The 8629-nt window shown below is 36.0% G+C and overlaps 1 long non-coding RNA gene across 1 annotated transcript; it reads left to right on the top strand.

The window, feature by feature from the left end:
• Positions 1–366: 366 nt before the first annotated feature.
• LOC116274197 lies at positions 367–8249 on the top strand. Its single transcript, XR_004182792.1, has 5 exons — positions 367–608; positions 747–800; positions 3746–3843; positions 4967–5060; positions 5516–8249. It is a non-coding gene; the product is annotated as an uncharacterized LOC116274197 (long non-coding RNA).
• The last annotated feature ends 380 nt before the right edge of the window (positions 8250–8629 follow it).

The following is an 8629-nucleotide window of genomic DNA, read 5'->3' on the forward strand; positions in this document are numbered from 1 at the left end:
CAAGGATAATTAAAGGCACTCCATCCATCCTGCAGCATTTCCAAAGTGGGAGGTATTTTGAAACATTAACATAGATAGTATCATTATTTATTGCTTCATCTGCTCCTATATATTTCATATGAATATATCAGATAACCTTCTTTGAAAAGACTTATTATTTGCCATGTTTTGGCAGTCCTTGATATTATAATGTCAGGACATCTTAATGTCATTTTTTTTTAAGGCTTAGAAACAATAAAACTTCTATACAAGTAACATTAAGCAGATCATCTCACATAATTCTTTTACTCATCTTACGTCTCAATACCCTACAGGTTTATAACTCCCACTGAAATGTTTATTACATACTATTAACTAACAGTTATATAATGTTTTACAATGTGCTTTTACATAATGTTCAATTTGATGTTCATAGTAAATCTGTCAGCATGGCATTATTATTATTATAATTACATCTTAAAGATGAATAAAATGAAGTTCAGAGAGGTTAAGTAACTTTCCTAAATGTTTTTTTTTTTCTTTTTATTCCAAAGGTTTATGGGACTCCCCAGTAGTCTCTATGTAGAGTCTAATGTAGAATCCAGGACTGCACAGAAAATTCACTGGATGTAAGAAACAATGATAACCTCTATTTTTACATCAAAAAAAATAAGATACAAGTTAAATTTACTAATATTTAACGTATAGACTGACTCTCAAAGGTCAAACAGTCTCTATGGTCATGCTCCCTGTCCTATTTGTTACAGGAGAGGTCTGGAAGAGATGTCTGAGAGCTCCAAAATGCAAGCAGCTTCACAGAGGTACCCTCTCTTGTTTACTCACTCTCAGTGTTGTGTCATAAGCAGTTCAAATGAGCCTAGATACAAGAATTTATAGATTATAGGACCATTTTTTAATGGGTACTTCATTTTTGCTTTAATAATTATTTTTGATTGTTAATGAAAGTGACCATTTCCACATATATTGAATATTGAATTTATAATTTTTATATATTTACTTACATTTCCTGTGTCCCATTCATCTATCTAGGACAAAAACCATAACAGAAAAGCCTATTTTAGATTGTAAAATTTCTAAATTATCTTTTAAACCAAATATGCAAAGATATTCCTTCTTATTCATGGTCTGATGAGTTGTCAGTGTGATGCTTTATATTCTTATACATACGATCCCTTCCTTCCTTCCTTCCTTCCTCCCTCCCTCCCTCCCTTCCTTCCTTCCTTTCTTCACTCTCTCTTTCTTTTCTTTTTTGAGATGGAGTCTCACTCTGTTGCCCAGGCTGGAGTACAATGGCGTGATCTCAGCTCATTGCAACCTCCATCTCCCAGGTTCAAGGTTCAAGAGATTCTCCTGTCTCAGCCTCCTGAGTAGCTGGGATTACAGGCATCCACCACCACATCCAGCTAATTTTTTTGTATTTTTAGTAGTGATGGGGTTTTGCCATGTTGGCCAGACTGGTCTTGAACTCCTGACCTCAGGTGATCCACCAACCTCAGCATCCCAAACTGCTGAGATTACAGGCGTGAACCACTGTGCCTGGCCTCATATGATCCATTTCTGGCTAAACTGCTCCTCACAAAATACACAGATGACATACATAGATTCCTGTACAGAAAATGCTGATTGAAACTAACACTAGGCTGGGTGTGGTGGGTCACACCTGTAATCTCAGCACTTTGGGAGGCAGAAGTGGGTGGATCACATGAGGCTGGGATTTTGAGACCAGCCTGGGCAACATGGCAAAACCTTGTCTCTACTAAAAATACAAAAATTAGCTGGGTGTGATGGTGTATGTCTGTAATTCCAGCTACCTGTGGGGCTGAGGCATGAGAATCACTTGAATCTGGGAGGTGGAGCTTACAGTGAGCAGAAATTGCTCCACTGCATTTCAGCCTGGGCAACAGAGTAAGACTCTGTCTCACCAAAAAAACAAAACAAAACAAAAAGAGGCTGGGCATGGTGGCTCACGCCTGTAATCCCAGCACTTTGGGAGGCCAAGGCAGGCAGATCACTAGGTCAGGGAGTTCAAGATCAGCCTGGCCAACATGGTGAAACCCCATCTCTACTAAAAAATACAAAAATTAACTGGGTGTGGTGGCACAGGCCTGTAGTCCCAGCTACTCAGGAGGCTGAGGCAGGAGAATTGCTTGAACCTGGGAGGTGGAGGTTGCAGTGAACCAAGACCATGCCATTGCACCCCAGCCTGGGCAACAGAGTGAGACTCCGACTCAAAAAACAAACAAACAAACAAACAAAAAGAAACTAAGACTAACAATGTTTAAGCAAACAAATAAGAAAATAGCAGACTTGCATGTCTATTACTCAAAATGTTATTTTTATTTTTATTTTTTGAAATGGAGTTTCGCTGTTGTTGCCCAGACTGGAGTGCAATGGCACAATCTTGGCTCACTGCAACCTCTGCCTTCCAGGTTCAAGCGATTCTCCTGCCTCAGCCTCCCAAATGGGGTCTTGGCATGTTGTCCAGGCTGGATTTGAACTCCTGAGCTTATGCAATCTTCTGATCCCAGTCTCTTGGGTAGCTAGGACTACAGGCATGCACCACAATACCTGGCCAAAATGTAAGATTTTCATCAGCAATATTATAAGATGAAACAATGATCTGAACAACAGCTGGCCAAAGTCAAATTTTTAGCGATCAAGAAGAGTATTTAAAAATATATTTACATCCACTATCATTATTCATAAATATCATGTGAGCTGTATATATTCCTTTGAGGTATTAGCTAAGGATAATCAAGCTATTTTAACACTAAATATCTAAAACATGAAGATGAACTCTATAATTGTTTCAGCAATGTTTGAAGTCATACTCAATCCAGTACTTTACAAAATTTTACTAAAAATTAATGAAAACGTTGAGGGCTTCCTTTAACATTTCTTATTTAATTGCAAGAGGCAAAAAGCAGTTTTTTGCCCTGTCACAGTAGGCTAAAGTAATATACTCAATATAACTGCAAACCAACAGGCACTCCTTTTACAGCAAAAAGTGTTAGAAGTTGCAAAATGTAACTTAGAACAAATTTCAAATTAAAGGAGGGCATGCTATTCATAAAAGTATCAATATTTCTCCAAAGTCTAAGTTTGTGGTATTTGCTGGATTTTATTTCAATAATGAAGTCCATCAAGTACTACTTTTTGTGTAAGCCACTAAAGAATATGAGCCAGAAAAGATATTTCTCAATAATAAAAAACGTCTTTAATGAAAACGATTAACCAAGTTGCATTGCCTGGAATCTTAAAAAGTACTCCTAGGTCACAGGCGGATTTCAGAGCTAGTACAATGCAAATTGACTTACTCCATCATACGTGAACACATAAAGCAAAATTGAAGTCACACATGTACAAAGTGCTGATGGGCGTCATTGACATGGTTAATTTCATAAAATTAAAAACTTAAACCTACAATACAAGCTCTAAACATTGCAATCCATGTGGCATGATCATGAAAATCTTTTGTATTAATACTACAGTGAAGCTGATTGGTTATCTTGTATGAAAGACATGAAAGGAGTTGAGTTTATAGATGTGTATGTATTTTTCTTGAATAACAAAAGAGATAAGTATTCCTTTTCTGATATACTGCGATAGTAATAAGAGGTGGGGCTTTCAGGAGGTGATTAAGTAATGAGAGCAGCACCCTCATGAATGGGATTATGACCTTATAAAAGAGGTGTGAGGAAGCTTTACATTTCTTTTTTGTCCTTTTAACCTTCTACCATTTTAGGACAGAGCAAGAGGCAACATTTTGGAAGCAGAAGGCAACTCTCACTGGAAACCAAATCTACTGGCACCTTGATCTTGAACTTTGCAGCCTCCAGAACTGTGAGAAAATACATTTCTGTTCTTTATAAATTCCTCAGTCTCATGTACTTTGCTATAGCAGCAGGAACAAACTAAGACTATTTGAAATATATTATACAGGGCTGGGCACGGTGGCTTATGCTTGCAATCCCAGCATTTTGGGAGGCTGAGGTGGGTAGATCAGTTGAGGTCAGGAGTTCAACACCAGCCTGGCCAACATGGTGAAACCCTGACTCTACTAAAATTAGCCAGGCATGGTGGCATGTGCCTGTAATCCCAGCTACTTGGGAGGCTGAGGCATGAGAATCACTTGAACTTGGGAGGGGGAGGTTGCAGTGAGTCACGATCCACTACTGTACTCCAGTCTGGGTGACAGAGCGAGAGTCCGTTTCAAAAAAAAAGGAAAATATATTACGCAGGATCAATGGGACAATGGCTTATATTTTTTCTCTTTAATTTCCATATAAAAAATAAAAGTTCAGTGCTCTAATTATAATTACCCTCAATGGTTCCTGGTGAGTTCTTACAAATTTTTTGTGTTTTGACTCCCTTTCTCTCTTTTGGAATATCATATGACTCATGCATTTTTATAAAATCATTTTCAGTCAGTTGAAGTCATTATTGTTTTTATGCTCAAATTATTCCGCCTTTGGCCAAATTAGCTCTTCTGTCCTTTTGACATAACCCCATTAACTTTTTCTTTTTTCACAGGTAAGGTCTTTCTATGTTGAGCAGGTTGGTCTCTAACTTGACCTCCCAAAGTGCTGGAATTGCAGGTCTGAGCCACCATGCCCAACCTCCCATTACAGTTTGATTACTATCAAACTTTGTCTTTTTTACAACAAAATATCCAAGGCTCATCTTATCTATTTCCTGACCCAAACCTCAATCTGGCCCTTTTTCTAAGGAGCCCTAGTTTGTTTTATCGGCAAGTAATATTTAGAGATCATAATCTGGTGCTAGGTTTAATGATTGCTTTTAGACTTTTTCAGTAAACAGAATTAGGAAATACACTTAAACTTTTTAACTAATTGTAGAAAATGTTAAACATACACAACAACAGTAAGAATAGCATAATAAATCCTCATGTGACAGCATCCAATTTTAACAGAAATCTATGTTTTGCTCATCTTGTTTTATCTAGTTCTCACACTTCCCTTGAAAACTATTAAAAATCTATGGCAGAAAAATGGTCAAGGAATACGAACTACAACTTCATAAATGAGGAACCAGAAAAGGTAAAAAAACAAAACAAAACAAACAAAAAAACAAAACTTGAACAGATAATCGAATTTCACAGTAATTCATTTTCAAATTAAAAAGTATAAAGATTAAAAAAATGATTTCCCCATTGTTGACTAGACTGCAGAAAAATGGGGCCAGGCATGGTGGCTCATGCCTGTAATCCCAGCACTTTGGGGATCCAAAGTGGGAGAATCACTTGGGCCAGAGTTCAAGACCAGCCTGGGCAATATAGCAAGAAAAAGAAATTAAAAAATAAAAATAGAAGTTTCATGCAATACTAAAGGGAATATAAGTGGGTATAAGCTTTCTGGACAGCAATTTTAAAAATTACATAAGAAATCTTCAAAAATATTCTTCTCTCTGATATAACAAATAGACTCTACAATACAGTGATTTAAATAATACAGAAGTTCACTTCTTTCTGTCTTCTCTATCTCTTTGTGTCCAGGTTAGCAGGGAGGCATTCATGTGTGAGGTCAAAACTGAGTCACAACCACAACCAAGTTCCAGCTGGCAACAAGAGGAAAAATAACATGGAGGAGTTATGACCAATGTTGTAAGGATCAGGCTTAGAAATGGCAGGCATCTTTTCCACTAATATCCTATTGGTAAAAATGTAGTCACACGGGCACACCACCTATCTGCATGGAAGGCTGGGAAATGTTGATCGGTTGGGCAGCCATATGTGTAGGAAGGAGAAAACAGAATTTGGTAGATACCTAGTAGTCTCTGCTATACCCTTGACCAGAAATTTTTCTTCTAAAGAATTTAATTCTAAAAATTAGAGACATTCCCAAAGATTTACCTGCAGGCATCACAGCTTTGTGTATAATTGCAAAAATTGAAATCAACGTGAATGTCCAAAATAGTGAATTATTTAAATAGATTATTATGCATATTATGAAGAAATACTCTGCAACTCTTAAAAATAAATGTGATGTGCCAGGTGCAATGGGATATGCCTGCAGGCCCAGCTACTTGGGAGGCCAAGGCAGGAGGATCACTTGAACTCAGGAGTTCAAGTCTAGCCTAGACAACATAGTGGACTTGGCCTCTAAAAAAGAAAAAAAAAAAAAGAAAACTGATGTAATGAATATATAATGACCATAAAAGAAGTCTAACACTGTAGTAGAAATGTTTGGGGCACTCATCCCATTCATAATTATTTTACATTTAAATTACTGTTCCTATGTAAGTGGTGAGCTTGGTCACCATTTTCATATCAGGTGATACTACTGCAGTAATCATAGCTGTTTGAATGAGGAATAATCCCAATCACATTTTCTCTTAATAGTTTATTATACTGGGCATTGGGGTTGCAGGACAATGCACAGTCCAGGCTGAATACATGTCTTCATGTACCTGTGTGTAAATCCCACTTTTATTCTAAAATTCTTTGAATATTTTGTTTCTTGCAACCCAATGATCCCAAGAAAATTATATGCTTTTACCTGAAAATTAAAACCAATATTTATGGAAAAGTGTATATGTAGTATGATCCCACTTTATAAACAAAGACAAATTTATAGGAAAAAGGTTATATGGCTGATAACAATGACTGTCTCTGAGTGGTAGGATTACAGTTAATTTTTATTTTCTTCACTCTGTTTATCTTTATTTTCTGAACTTTCTACAATGAACATGTTTTATTTTTACTTTTGTTAAAATAAATAACATTTAATTTGACAGGACATTCTAAAAATCAACCTTTGGTAACTTCAATATTCACTGGCACATTAGTCTGTGCCTGTTTCTGGGGGTCATTCCCATGAGAAAGGCAGGTAGAACTTATGAGGATAGAGCAGTTGAAATATTATAGGTTTCATATTTTACGGCTTTATTGAAAACATTGATATATTGAATATTTGTAAATTTTAATTTCATTTTCTTTTATAATCCTCAGTGTGAGGCTAAGGTATAAGGAGATTGGTAAGGAAGTATGATACATATTGAATCCGATGTCAAGGTACCATTGGTGCCTGGATCTGACCAATAGACCAAGGGAAAAATCTCAAAGAATGAGACTTGTAATGAGAACACCACAAACTTGAATACCTTATACACAAAACACAAACATTGTTATGCATAATGTGCATGAACCCTGAAACAAAGATAATGATTTGGACCTCCCAACTGAAGTGGCATGAACAAAAGAAACAGCAAAAAAAAAAAAAAACCAAAATAACTAAAATAAATTGTTAGAGAAAAATTACTTTAAAAATAGCTATAACACTTTGCCATTTCAGTAACAGTTCTGCCTCTGATGCAATGTAAAACATGTATTAGACATTCAGTCTCCACAATAAATTTTAATGAGCACTACAAATTTAGAATATATAAAAATATCAGTAACCTATGAATTCATCAACATAACTCACTTTTCAGTTAAGTTAGGCTGAGTTGAAATTCTACTAAGTTTTCCCATATTCTTGATAAAGGCTAAATTTGAAATAATTTATTTAGATGACTGTTAATTGGCAATTTGATAGTAGTTACATTTTACGTAACACTTGATATAATAATTAACCAAAATTAATTGGTTCAATATTATCTTCTGTGGTTTATTGATCCAAAAGTACATATTTGTTATGTAAACTTATACTATGTAAACTTGTATTCGCTTTTTGCTTCCTTGAATTAATAAAGCCCATTAATGCAAACCTAAGTCTTCATAGACTTTTCCAATCCTTAGTTAAATATTAAAAACTGACTACTGTAGTTATTTGCTAGGTATAAAAGGTGTGACTCAGAGCAGAGAATAGGATGTCAGCAAATAGACAATAAGATGTCAGCAAAAGTGCCTCAAATTGTAACTGCGACAAGTTAAGGGCATTGTAAATACTATAGTTATATGTTATATGCAGCTTGCAACTTCTACTGAAATGAGTTTAATCATGCCTTTCACACAGCTGAAGTTTGTGTCACGATTTAAGCTGATTTTCTCATTCTTATCAAAGTCTTACCTGGGGGTAGGGAGAGGTAGACCTGCATCCCACCTCTAATACTATCATTTTAGGAAGAGACAGGCATAAATCTGCTCATCTAGTAGAACACATGATGTTAGAGTATATTTTGTTGGATGCTATGGAATATTAATATAATTAATTCTAAAATATCACCTAAAAATGTCAACTGAAGATCTGACTGTACTAAATATAAAAAATAAAACAACACATACTTTCTCTACTGCTTTTCTGTCCATTCATTGTCACCAGGCCTAGCCAGTCCCTGACACCCAATACACTACCAATAAGCCACTGTCATCTTTTCCTGGGGTTTTGCATTCACTGGTTGTGTTGCCTAGTATAGCCTATAATAATCGTTAGTCATCATTAAGGAACTAAGTATTATCTGCTCCTTGCCTTGGAACACTCTATTTGGAGTTGTGCAAATGAGAAGCCCCAAATTTATAAGTCAATATCCTCATTTCAGAGCCCCCACCCTTGTGACTTTAAATTGGAGCTCCTGTTTGACACCACTGTGTATCTCTGTCTCTGGCCATCACTTTTTTAATACATATGACTTTCCTTTCCCAATTTCGAGACAGGGCTCTTGGAATGTA

Source organism: Papio anubis, chromosome 3 (genome assembly GCF_008728515.1).
Source record: "Papio anubis isolate 15944 chromosome 3, Panubis1.0, whole genome shotgun sequence".
In the NCBI taxonomy this organism is placed as follows: domain Eukaryota; kingdom Metazoa; phylum Chordata; class Mammalia; order Primates; family Cercopithecidae; genus Papio; species Papio anubis.